Source organism: Diospyros lotus, chromosome 12, assembly GCF_014633365.1.
Source record: "Diospyros lotus cultivar Yz01 chromosome 12, ASM1463336v1, whole genome shotgun sequence".
Taxonomy (NCBI): domain Eukaryota; kingdom Viridiplantae; phylum Streptophyta; class Magnoliopsida; order Ericales; family Ebenaceae; genus Diospyros; species Diospyros lotus.
In genome coordinates, this window is record NC_068349.1 from 15107534 (window position 1) to 15115656 (window position 8123).

The 8123-nt window shown below is 37.6% G+C and overlaps 1 long non-coding RNA gene across 1 annotated transcript in view; it reads right to left on the reverse strand.

Moving 5' to 3' along the window:
• Positions 1-2384, reverse strand: part of LOC127787233 (uncharacterized) — a 54033-nt gene extending 51649 nt beyond the window's left edge. The window contains exons 1-2 of the long non-coding RNA XR_008020125.1: positions 2320-2384; positions 1679-2207 (exon numbers count right to left, since the gene is read on the reverse strand). This is a non-coding gene — a long non-coding RNA (uncharacterized LOC127787233). The remainder of the gene's footprint in view (positions 1-1678; positions 2208-2319) is intronic.
• Between the last annotated feature and the right edge of the window lie 5739 nt (positions 2385-8123).

The following is an 8123-nucleotide window of genomic DNA, read 5'->3' on the forward strand; positions in this document are numbered from 1 at the left end:
ATAGATTTGGAGGGGTTCTGGAAGCTTGGCTGGAAAGTCGAACCGCCGCCGCCGCAACCTGCAACTGGGTTTTAAACCCACCTCCGGCCACTTTTTCCGACGATTGAAGGTTCCATTGGGGTCGCCTTGAAGATCTCTACAAGCCCCTATAAGAAGTTAGGGCATTGGACGTCGCCGGAATCGGGGAAGACGACCGGAGAAGACAACCAGACAGCGGCGCGTGGCTCTCACTCGCAGGACCTCTGGGCGGCGCGTGAGGTAGGGTTTTTGTGTGTTTTTAATTTCAGAATTTAGGTAAAATTATTTTAAGAATTATCATGGAAAAGTATTTTGTGAAAATTGATGTTAGGTATTTTTAATGAATTTCCGAAGATAGAAATGTTTGAAAAATAAATAAAAATAGAGAAATTGTGGAAAAATAGAAATATTGATTCCAAAGGTCTTAAATGGTGAAATAGGAATCAATTGGGTCATTGGAAGAAGAATTACAAAATTTTTGAGGTGTGGCACGTTTTTCGAGGTAAAATCTGGACTTTTCCGAATTAAGGTGAGTGGTTTGATTTTAGCCTTATCTTGACTCAAAAGTGTTTTTAAGTGCTTTTGGTAAGTTCTTGTGAGTAATTGTACTCTCCTAGACTTAGCTTATTTTACAAGGCTTTTACTTACATTCGTTGTGTCGATATTCACTACATTGCATTAACTGTTTACTTTTTTAAAAATATTGGTCCATGGCGTGTAAATTTTCATATCATGTGGGGTCAAGTCTAATTGCATCGTTGGGTCCATATGGGGCGGTATGGAGTCTACTTGAGATTGGGACAATGTTAATCTAGGTGAACGGGTTTCACACTGGGGCACTCGAGGGAATAATGTTAAACCAGGTGAATGGGTGTCACGACGGTGCACCTGAGGGATTAACGTTGGACCAGGTGAACGTGTGCCACAGTGGGACATTCGAGGGATTAAGTATGTCAAGGTGATATCTCGAGTTAGACGTGTCTTGCATGTTGTCGTATAGTATGCCATGCTCGTATGTCTTTCATGCATTGTATAACTGTTTCATACCTTCACTTAGATGGTTTAATATCTAACATGGGTTATGCCCCTGGAACATTCAACGTTCCAGTCAGGGATTACAGCGAGGTCGAGGACATGACAGATAAGCCAGTGGTGTTTGTTTGATAGTTGTTGTTGTTATATAAATTTGGAAGCATTGATGTTATATATCACTTGACGATGTTGTAATAATTAGTTTTGATGTTGTATACATATGACGGTATGGGAACATTTTGGTGTGTAACACATGGTAGGCCACGTCATTTTGATTAATTAAGTATTCCGCTGTGTTTATATTGTCTCATTCGGTTAAGATTTGTTATTTCTAACTAAACGAGTAAGACTGGATCTCTCGGGGTATATTATCTGCATGTGGAGACTGTACTTAAGATCATCGCGGGTGCCGGCTGTAGTTTTACGACGAGTGTTTCATCTGCATGTGAAGATTGTGCTCACAGGCCCCGCGAGTAACAGACTTGAAAAAAAAAAAAAAAGAAACCCCGGGAATTTCCTTATAGTGACACGCCTGGCGAGACGGGGTGTTACATTGAGCATCCATAAAAAAGGTATGAAAAGGGAATCAAAAGGCCATAAATTAAAGCAAATAAGTGCAAGAATTTACCTCGCCCTTCAATCTGATGTGTAATTTGTATCTACATCATCCGAGAACAACTAGGAAGCAACGCTGGTTCATGGCATGCCAAAATCGAGAATGTCGAGGCTGCTTTCGAGGATGCAATATTCCATTGTTCAAGAGAAAGGAAAGCATGAAAAGAAAAGACAAAACAAGAAGAATACACTCTAGAGGGGAGAACCTAGGGCAAAAAATACATCCCGTGTGATCTCCCCTCAAACACAAAGAAGTATGCTTTTATTAAGAGATGACCTTCCATGCAAGCGCACCCGTCATGGCAAAGGCCTAATGACAAACATATGTGCCTCCCTAAAACTATGCCTTCACTTATCCAGACTCTAAATCACTGCAACATCTTTCACAATAACCAACTCGATATTACAAACGTCAATTTTGCTTTCCTACGTCCGTAACCAAACTGACACCATGAAAATGCTCTAAGCTGGCCTCTGATTCACGCGTCATAGTTCTTTGGAGGTCATCTTGTTAAGTGAAAAAGAGCTTGTAATAACTGTCTCTGCAACATTAGAAACCCAAAGATATACACATCATACGAAAGATAATAACAGATAATGTGTTTGAGCAACTACATTGGCCATAAATTAAAGCAAATAAGTGCAAGAATTTACCTCGCCCTTCAATCTGATGTGTTATTTTTATCAACAAAATAAAACACCAATCTCAATTGCCAATTAATTAATTGCATAATATAGGAAACAATTAAATATTTCAACAGAAAAATCAAAATCTTGAATTATATTCTCACCGCATGGCTCACAAAGTCCAGAGAAATTGTTCGAAATTAAGTTAAAGCCTTTCCATCCTCAAAATCACCATCCCAACGTATTCACCCGGTCGATCCTACAGAAAACAAAGGTAGATAAGCCATGGTCGAGGAAACTCTTAGAAGTTCGTGTTAGAATTTTTCCATTTTGTGTGCAATATTAATTGGATTTTTTTTTTTTTAAGAAAAAACCAATTGGGCTATAGCTTAACAATGCCTGGAGGCCCAAATGAATTATATGTGATCATAATTGAACTTTGGGCTTGGTGCACCTTAATGGCCTTAGGCCTATTTATATAAATATGGTTTGTGGAATAAGTGTAGGCCCAATAGGGTTTTGTGATGGGTAAAACCCTATTGGCTCTATATATATATGGCTAAGTCTCCTCTTCACTCTGATCATCTATTACACCATTTTCTTCCCATTAAGAAAAGGGTTAAGGCCTAATAGTAGAGAAGAAGGGAAGATTTGGTCTGGTGCAGTGCTTTTGTGCTTGCCATTGCAATCAAGATTTTCATCGTTGTTATGGAGCATAGAGGTATTCTTCTTCTTTATTAATATCAGTGTTTTATATGATATGTGAATTTATTATATATATACTATGATGTATTTATATCTAACATGTGGTATCAGAGCAAACACATATTCATATAGGACCTGATTATACGTACTGTAAGTTTCAATGCACATATTGTGAATTTTTACTGTGCAATGTCCATGTATTACAAACTGTTCACCTCTGCCGTGAACATTTACTTATATATATATAATACATATATATATTATATACAATCTCTCTGCAACCTCTCTGCAACTAATACTTATATTATATAAGATATATATCTTCCATTGCCCTATCTTCTCCAATCTCTTTGCAACTAAGCAAAGTATATATATATATACATACATATTTATAATCTGTTCACTGCTACGATTTAAGAAAGAGAAAGAGGCTATACCGCTGGGTTGATGGCGATGAAATAAAACGGAGAAGACAGTGGCAGCGACGGCCATGGCGTAGTTCGTCGTCGCTGATGGCCCGCGTCGCCGGTCGCGGCCTTGAATGGAGAAGAAAAAGGCGAGGCGGCCGGCGAAACAAAGAGAAAGAAGAAGAGGTGGCGACGCACAGAGAGGAAGAGAGAGGCTATGGAGGCGGTGGGTTTGAGAAGAAACCCTAGAAGGAAGAATATGGGTTTTAAATGGGGCTGGGTTGTTATTCTGGTCGGATCTGGGCCGTCTAACCTGATCCGAAAGAGACCCATAAGTGGATCTGTTCCAGCAGATCCAAAATTTGTTTTTATTGGGCTTGGGCTATCCTTTTATCAAGTGGGCTAATTTCAATTCATGGGCTTATTTTGTTATGGGGTTTTAATTTGATTATTTGGGCCTATTTTTATTAACTTAGCCCATATGTTTATTGGGATATATATGTTTTCTTATGGGCTTTACACATTTAATTATTTAAATTATATTTTTGGGTCTGAAATTAAAATTTTATTTTGAGCCTAAAAAATTAATAATTAAATGATAAATCCATTACTCAAAAAAAAAAAAGAAAAAAAAGGGGGAAATTTAAGTTGATTGATCTCACCTAATTATTTGGGGACATTTGTTATTTGAATTGAGGTGCATAATTTTCTGCCCAAAGGTGTTAATTGTGTATTTTAATTTAGATGACATGATGTAAATGTGAAAATACATTGTGACTTGAAACTTTTATCCCAAAGGAGATTGTTTTTGAGTTACTTATTTTTCATATTTGGGAATTTAACTTGAATATTATATTTTCTGCCCAAAGGTGATTTTATAATGTGCATTTTAAATTCCTGTAAGAATAATGCCATAAAGGTTTAAGGCTTATTCTTGTTTATCCTTTGTCCTTGATTTACTTACTTGAAAATTTAAGTTGTATATTATATTTTCTGCCCAAAGGTGATTTTATAATGTGCATCTTAAGTTTTTGTAAGAATAATGCCATAAAGATGTTTGGGCTTATTCTTGTTTATCTTTTGCTTACATTTAATTGCGATATATTTTTTTTATATACAGCCCCTTGTGCTTTCAATGTCGGTAATCAGACTTCGACCATTGAGACTCTGACTGGAACCAATTTTAAGAGATGGAAAGAAGATATTGAAATTCATCTGGGTTTGATGGATCTTGACATGGCCTTACATGAGAATGAGCCTCTTAAGCCAACTGTGAGGAGTTCCATTGAAGAGAAAGCTAGGTATGAAAAATGGGGAAGGGCGAATCGTTTAAGTTTGATGATAATGAAAAGGTCTATCTCCCATACTCTCATTGGTGCCATATCTAAGACAGAAAATGCTAAGAGATTCTTTGATGATATAGCAGAAAAATACAAATCGTCTGAAAAAGCGAATGCTGGAGAACTTATGGATAGGTTGACAGGAATGAAGTATGATGGGGTGGGTGGTGTGAGAGAATATATTATGAAGATGGTTGATATAACTGCTAGACTGACCGAGCTTGAGATCCCCATTACTGAATCATTTCTTGTTCATCATGCTCTTAACTCCTTGCCTTCACAATTTGACCAATTGAAGACTTCTTATAATACTCAGAAGGATAAGTGGAATACCAATGAACTAATCTCTATCTGTGACCAAGAAGAAAAGATGATCCTTAGGGGTTCTGGTGGTAGTGTGAATTTTGTGAGTCAGCCAAACATGAAAGGGCATTCCTCAAGCCACAATTATCGCAGAAATAACAAAGGTGGCAACAAGATCAAAAATCAGAAGAGCAATGGCCCCAAACTTGCTATCAAGAATGAGATCAATTGCTGGTTCTGTAAGAAAAAGGGTCACAAGAAATTTGACTGTCACAAGTATAAGAACTGGTTGGAAAAGAACAAAAGTGGAGGTAAACCACTTGCTTTTGTTTGTTTTGAATCCAATTTAATAGATGTTCCATTGAATTCTTGGTGGTTTGATTCCGGGGCAACTATTCATGTGGCCAATACCTTGCAGGGGTTCAAGAGCAAGCGAAAGCCAAATGATCATGAGAGAACGCTGGTGGTTGGAAATGGCATTCGAGTACAAGTTAAAGATATAGGAGCAATAGAGTTTAGATTAGAAACTGGATATACCCTTGTTTTGAATGATGTCACTTTTGTACCGTCCTTTAGGCGGAATTTGATCTCCATTTCTAAGATGGATTGTGCGGGATATCATTTTGGTATTGGCAATGGAAGTTTAAATTTGTTTTTTAATTCAGTTATTGTTGGCACTGCACTCTTGTGTGATGGGTTATATAAGTTAAAATTTTCTTCCATGGCTACTTCCTTGAATGTTGAGAATGTTGGTGTTAAAAGAACCTTGATTAAAGAAAACTCTTCAAACTTATGGCATAAACGGTTGGGTCATATTTCCAAAGAAAGGATGGAGAGACTTGTTAAAAATGGTATTTTGCCTACTGTTGACTTCAATGATTTTGGGACTTGCGTTGATTGCATAAAGGGAAAGCTCACCAAAACCAAGAAAAGAGGTGCAACTCGTAGTAACGAGCTTCTGGAAATTATCCACACTGATATAAGTGGACCTTATGTCTCTACATTATGTGGGAACAAATATTTTCTCACCTTTATTGATGACTTTTCTCGCTATGGATATGTATATCTTATTGCGGATAAATCTCAAGCACTCGAAAAGTTTAAGATTTTCAAAACTGAGGTGGAGAAGCAGCGAGAGAAAAGTATAAAGGTTGTGAGATCTGATAGAGGTGGAGAGTACTATGGTAGGCATGGACCTAGTGGACAATGTATGGGTCCGTTTGCCATGTATCTACAAGATTGTGGGATAGTTGCTCAATATACCATGCCTGGCACACCAGATCAAAATGGAGTAGCTGAAAGGAGAAATCGCACACTAAAAGATATGATGAGGACGATGATGAGTAGATGTAATCTACCCATGTCTCTTTGGGGTGAAGCCATAAAGACTGCAATGTACATCTTGAATAGAGTTCCCAGTAAATCTGTGCCTCTAACTCCTTTTGAACTTTGGGTTGGTCGTAAGCCGAGCCTAAATCATTTCCGAGTTTGGGGCTGTCCTGCTGAGGTAAGAATCTACAATCCTTCTGAGAGTAAATTGGATCCTAAGACTACACGTTGTTTCTTTGTTGGTTATCCTGACAATTCTAAGGGATACAGATTTTATTGCCCTAGTTGAGGCATAAAGATTGTGGATTCTATCACTGCAAAATTTTTGGAGAATGATACAAGTGAATGTTCTTGTTCTAGTGTAAGGGATGTTAATGTGGAAGAGGAAATTATGATAATGCCAGTACCAGTTGTACATGAAAGGATGGTGTTTGAACCAGATCAAACAGAAGAAGTATCCCAACATGAAGATGCTCCAGTACACATTTCACATCTTGAAATTCCTGATAGGCGCCCTCAGAGAGAAAGAAGATCTGCTATATCAAATGATTATGTGGTATGCCTTGGTGAAAATGACTACGATTTTGGTCATGTTATAGATCCAATCTCATATAGCCAAGCTGTTTCAAGTACTTGTTCTGATAAATGGTTGGAAGCCATGGAGGATGAAATGAAATCTATGGCACGCAACGATGTGTGGGAACTAGTTGAACAGCCTAAACGAGTTAAGCCTATAAGCTGCAAATGGGTGTTCAAAACTAAGAAAGATTCAAAAGGCAATATTGAAAGGTACAAGGCGAGATTAGTAGCTAAGGGTTTTACTCAGAAAGAAGGAGTTGATTACAATGAAACATTTTCCCCTGTTTCCTCAAAGGATTCCTTCAGAATTATTATGGCACTAGTGGCACACTTTGATCTTGAACTTCATCAGATGGATGTTAAAACAGCCTTTTTAAATGGACATTTGCATGAAGAAGTATATATGCAACAGCCTGAAGGCTTCAAAGAAAATGGTAAAGAACATTTGGTATGTAGGTTGAAGAAATCTATTTATGGTTTAAAACAAGCCTTTCGATAATGGTATTTAAAGTTTGATGAGGTAATTACTTCATTTGGATTTGCTGAAAATAAGATAGACCAATGCATATATCTCAAGATCAGTGGGAGCAGATTTGTTCTTCTTGTGTTATATGTAGATGATATTCTCCTTGCGAGTAATGATTTGAACCTGCTTCATGATACTAAACAAATGCTTTCCAAGACTTTTGACATGAAAGATCTTGGTGAAGCATCATTTGTTCTTGGTATTGAAATTAAAAGGGACAGGACTCAAAGTTTGTTGGGACTCTCTCAAAGATCATATATAGATCGTGTTCTCAATCGCTTTAATATGCAAAACTGTAGAGCTGGGGAAGTGCCTATAGCTAAGGGAGAATTGCCTAGTAAGAAAAATTGTCCCAAAAATGTAATAGAGTAACAACAGATGGAAACTGTCCCTTATGCTAGTGCTGTTGGAAGTTTGATGTATGCTCAAGTTTGTACTAGGCCCGATATTGCTTTTGCAGTTAGTGTGTTAGGGAGATTTTCTTCTAATCCTGGGCCTGAGCATTGGGTGTTGGCAAAGAAAGTTATGAGATACTTGCAAAGAACAAAGGATTTTATGCTAATGTATAGAAAAATTGATCACCTTGAGGTGGTTGGGTACACAGATGCAGATTTTGCAGGGTGTCCTGATGAAAGAAAATCC